Source organism: Ailuropoda melanoleuca, chromosome 13, assembly GCF_002007445.2.
Source record: "Ailuropoda melanoleuca isolate Jingjing chromosome 13, ASM200744v2, whole genome shotgun sequence".
Taxonomy (NCBI): Eukaryota; Metazoa; Chordata; class Mammalia; order Carnivora; family Ursidae; genus Ailuropoda; species Ailuropoda melanoleuca.
Window position 1 is genome coordinate 32206268 of NC_048230.1, and position 5527 is coordinate 32211794.

Consider the following 5527-nt stretch of genomic DNA (forward strand, 5'->3'; position numbering starts at 1 on the left):
ACAAGAGGAGTGAAAGTATAAAGGAATCCAAGAATCGGTAGAGACTCTGACATAAACATTTTCTACAGCTTTACTCACTAGGTCTACTTTCTCTCGTCAGCACACTGCAATTGGCTGTGGGCTCTCTTTTCTTCTGAAATGGCCCTTTTGAAGACACCAGTGCCCACCATCATGTCACAGCCAAAGGTCAGATATTGTGTTCTCACCATATGTGGTCTCTCAGCAGCGTTTGGCTCCGTTAACAACAGCCTTATTGACACATTTTCTTCTTTACGCTTCCCGGATGGAGTTGCCACCACACCCTACCTTGATGGCTGTTCTTCCTCCAGTGCCCCCAGACCCGTGGCTGTCGAACGGTGCCAGGATCTCTCCTCAACCTCCTCTTTTCCAACTGTGTTCTCTCCCCAGATAGGCTCATCCAATCCCATGGCTTTAGATATATCTCTAGGCTGATGACTTCCAAGTCAGTATTTTCTACCCTTGTCTTCCTCTTGAACCTCAGACTCCAGCTATCAACTTGTTTCTACTTGGATATCTAAAAGGCAACTGAAATTTAACATAGTCATAGCAAAACGCCTGACGTCCTCATCAACCAACTTCCCTCTGTTCTTCCACATTTCAGGAAATGACACCATATAGTAGCTCAGGTCAAAAACTCAGATCACGGGGCGCCTGGGTGGCACAGTCGTTGGGCATCTGCCTTCGGCTCAGGGCGTGATCCTGGCGATCCGGGATCGAGTCCTACATCGGGCTCCTCCGCTGGGAGCCTGCTTCTTCCTCTCCCACTCCCCTGCTGTGTTCCCTCTCTCGCTGGCTGTCTCTCTGTCAAATAAATAAATAAAATCTTTAAAAAAAAAAAACAAAAACAAAAAAACTCAGATCACAAAAAAAAAATTAAAACAAGCAAACTCCAATCACATCCTTTCGTTCTCTGCCTTCATCCTATCCATCAGCAAGTCCTGAATCTCCACAATTCACCCCAAATCCAGCCCCTTGTCACCACATCACTGCTACCACCCTGACCCAAGTCACCATTGTATTGAGTCTGGACTACCTCCAAATGCAACCAGGGCGATTTTTGTAAAACTTAAATCTGATTGTATCTAATTCCTGCTATAAATAAATAAATAAATAAATAAATAAATAAATAAATAAAATCTTCCAGCAGCATCCCTTGCAAGGATAAAATCCACCAGCCCCTACCTGATCTGCCCCTGGCTGACCTCTCTGATTTCTTATCCGGACTCTCTTCTCCCTCTTCTTTCCTGACGTTCTAACCTGTTCAGCTTTTCTTGCGCCCGCATCTTCCCATGCAAATCTCTCTCTTCCCAAAACACTCTTCTCCAGATCTTGACATGGTTGGCTCTTCTTGGGCTCTTTCTTATTACCTGGGTCTCAGCTCAAGTGTCATTTCTCCAAGAGGACTTTCCTGACATCTGTGGTTAAGGTGGGCCTGGCCCTGAGATCCTCTCTGTCCCATTATCCAGCTTTATTTTACCATGTCACTTATCACTGCCCAAAATTATCTTGTCATTTATTTTCCTCCTTCCTATTCCTTTGTGCAAGTACTGGCGGTCTCCATCTCCTACACTACTTGACTCAGGATGGTGGACCTTGTCCTGTTCCCTACTAGATCCCAGGAATTTAGAATAGAACCCAGCCTAGCCTAGAACCCAATAGGAACTCCAGTTTTTGGTTATGAAATACATATTTGTTGAATGAATGAAGGGTGGGTGGTAGCATTCTGGTCGTTATTTCCCTTTAGCAGGCTGTTTAAAAGACTTAGAATAAAAGAGGTCAGAAGAGTGGCTTCCAATCTTTGGAAATAACTGGCTTTTTTTTTTCTTTGGCCCATTAAGAGATATATTTCCCTGGCTTTTCTTTCATTACCTTTACAACTATTTTTTTTTAACTTTTATTTATTTAAGCAATCTCTATACCCAACCTGAGGCTCAAACTTGTGACCCCCAAGATCAAGAGTCACATGCCGTACCTACTGAACCAGCCAGACACTCCTGCAATTATTATTATTATTTTTTTTGCTCAAAGGGTCAAGGTCACCGAAGAGCTTACTGGACTGTGAGAAGCAAGAATCATCCTGTGCCTCCCCTCTCCGTATCTCATGGGCTTGGAGAGTATCAGAGCTTGGAGCAGGGACTTGAGACACAAAAGACCAAACGTGGGGTGAGTCCAGCATGCAGGAATGTTCCGAGAATCCTTGACCTCGGTGCAGATCTAGCTCAGCGTAGGGGTTAATATTCGGTCCTCTCGCTGGACCCCGGACACTGATCCAGACTTCAGACTTCCTCATTCAATAACTCTGTGACCCCTGGGTAAGTCATGTACCCTCTCTGGACTTTAGTCTTCCTGTTCGTATGGCGATGATGATGATGACGATGATGATGGTATGATGAGGCTTCCTAGGGTTTGAATAAGGATTCAATAAATTTAACTATCTCAGTAAAATATTCGACACCGTTACCAGGCTGGATTCTGAACTAGTTTGCTAAAAGGTGCCAGGCTTGAGGTGGCAAAGAGCAAAAGGCCTCATGGCGCTTTTAGAGAAATCTTTAACTTTGCCTCACATTTATTAAACAGGTTAAAAATTCCCACAGTCCTTCCTGCACCCCTCCCACCTCGCTTCTTTCTCTCCTTTTCTGTCTCCTTCCTCTCTTCCTCAGAGATACAGGGGAAAAGAGGGAAATAAGTGCACTTTCCAACATTTAATTTTTTTTAATTTTTAAAATTTATTTTATTTATTTATTTTTTTAAGAACTCTTAAAATTCCAACACACAACTTCCTGGAAAAGCCTGCATGGCCCTTAGAAGACACTAGGGGGCAGCTCTGCTCTGGGGTCCCGGACTCTCGACCAGGACTGGGCTGTAAATACGCTGCAAGTAAGGTCTGAAACCCCTTCTGCTCCCTTCCTACTCCTGTTCTCCCCCAAGAAGTGCAGGGTGTGTGCTGGGCACACTCTCAGGTCTCTAAACAACAGCAGGAGACGGATGCTGTCTCCTTTTTGTGGTGGCCGGTGGCCCCGGTGATCAGTGTATGGAGTTGCCCAGGGCCTTGGTGTCCATCCATGTCCCACAGCCCCAAGAATGAATGGGGGCTGCAGGAGACTCAGGGGCTGAGCCCTTGGGGATTTTCCCTGGTGACATGGAGGGACAGGTGTCCTCTCCCTCTTACCCACCACCCACAAGGTGGGGTTTGCCCCCAAGGTGGGCAGGTTGTCCCCCTCTCTCCCTCCAAGCAGGGGATCAGACGTGGCCCAACTGATGTTGTGAACTTCCTTTCATTGGCCTTTTATCGGCCATTCCACCTCCGCAGACAAATCTCGTCCGTCCAGTCAGCCGAGGCTAGGGGAACACCACCACCTTGGGCTGTCCGCCTGTGAATGTGTGTGTGTCTTGTCCCAAGACGAAGTCCAGAGGCCACTGGGCCTGCCAAGGACTGTAGTCATTTGCTCAGACTGCAGTAACAAAATCCTGTGGACGCGGCGGGAGGCTGGAAGTCCAAGATCAAGGTGTGGACAGGTTGGTTTCCTCTGAGGCTTCTGTCCTTGGCTTGTAGAGGGCGGCCCTCTCACTGCCTGTCCACATGGTCCTGACATGGCATGAACCCTTAGAGACCCCTCCTCTTCTTTCAAGGACACCCCCTAACAGCCCCATTTGAACCGCCTCACCTCTTTCAAGACTCGTCTCCGAATCTTCTTCCGTGCTGAGGGACTGGAGGTTAGGCCTTTGTGATAGGAACTCTGGGGACACAGTTTAGCCCCACTGCACTGTGACTCACGGGGCTCAGTTCTCTTCCATGTCAAGGACGGCTAAAAAGGCCACCAGAGATTGTACATCCTCCCCACTGGGATGATAGAGGCAAGGAAGGGAGATGGGGGTAGGGAACTCCGTGAGGATGCTGGTGGGAAGACCAGGTCTCACCTCCTGGGATGAAGCCCCTTTGTGTGGTGAGGGAAGGACACAGAGAGTGGGAACCATATTCAGAGTCCAGTTCAGTCCAAGGGAACTCATTGGAAAAGGGACATTTGTACTGCCCAGGAAGCTAATTAAAGGGTGCTGACTTGATAGGAGGGCGGGGAACCAGGACCCCCTTTAACATTGAAGCCCTCCCCCCTCCTCCTGCTTTCCTTCATTCCTTCCGGGGTGGGGGGCTACACTTCAAGAGATCCTAGCAGTTGGGCAGCCCCAGCAAGATGGTCTAAAGATGCCACCTCTTCCCACCTGCTGTGATGTGTGTGTGTGTGTGTATGAGTGTGTGTGTTACACCTGGAGGCAGTGAATAACAGCTGTGGGGGGGGGTACTTTCTAGCTCTCCTCACCTCCTCACCGCACACTTCTCTCAGGCTGGGGCCAGTCTCCAGCACTCGCCCAGCTTCACATGCACCCGTGTCTCCTCCCGGGATTCTCAACTATTAGACCATCTCCCAAAGCAACTGGAACATTCTCAGGGCTGTATTCTAAGGCTCCATCCAGCCCACCCGAAATTCTGAGAAAGCAACTTGCATGATTCTGCTATTCTGGGGTGGCCGTGAGCTAGCTTCACTACAGTGTGGATGTGAAGAAACTCCGTTCTTGGGGAAATGAGGGCCTCCGCAAAACCCAAAGACAGAAAAAAAAAAAAGGCCAAGAAATAAAGAAATAGATTTCTGCAGAATCCAGAGATTGCTGTACCATCCCCAGTTCTCTCCTGTTCCTTGGGATGAGCTAAGTTTTTCCTTCCAAGGAACAAGCCAAGTATTTCCAAAGGACAAACTGTCTATGTCATTTTCCACAGCTGCGGCTGGTGTTAGCAACGTGGTCCCAACATGGCTAAGGAGGCAGGAGGGATGGTTTAGATGGAAGCCAAAGGAGCACGGGGCCGGGATACAACCAGCCCCCGCCCGGAACTTAGGTCATATGCTCAGAAGGGTCAGAACATGGCTATCTGAGGACCATGCAAAGGGAAGCCCTTTGTGGAAAGTGTTCCTGGAATGTCAGGTGAGGGGTGTGGGGCAGGGAGTAGAGGCCAGGAGTGAATTCTGCTCTGGGAGTTGGGACTACCTTCCACGGGGAAAAGTCATACCTGCTACAGATTTTCCTTGGTCAGCAGGCCCATGATCAGGGAAACTGGAGTAACTTTGAGAAACACTATAAAGCCAAAAAGCCAGGGGGTGTACTCCACCCCTAGCCTTCCAGACCTTTCCCCTCTCCCCCACCCCCAGCAGCAAGCTCACTACAACTGCCAAATCTTTCCAAGAGCATTCCCCACCCATTTTTCCGTAGCCCACACCTTCCCCCCATGCCCATGGGGCTACTGGGCTGGTGGAGTTCAAAATGTGTTTATCACCATTTAAATAACACGTTCTAGTTGCAGAAAAATTTAAAACCACAGAAAAATGTAAATAAGAGATAAACAATTACCTGTTCTCTCCAACCACCCAGAGAACATCACTGATACGATTGTAATGTATTTCCTCCTGGTGGTTTCTCCCCCTTTCTTTTTTTTTTAACTAACATATATATATATATA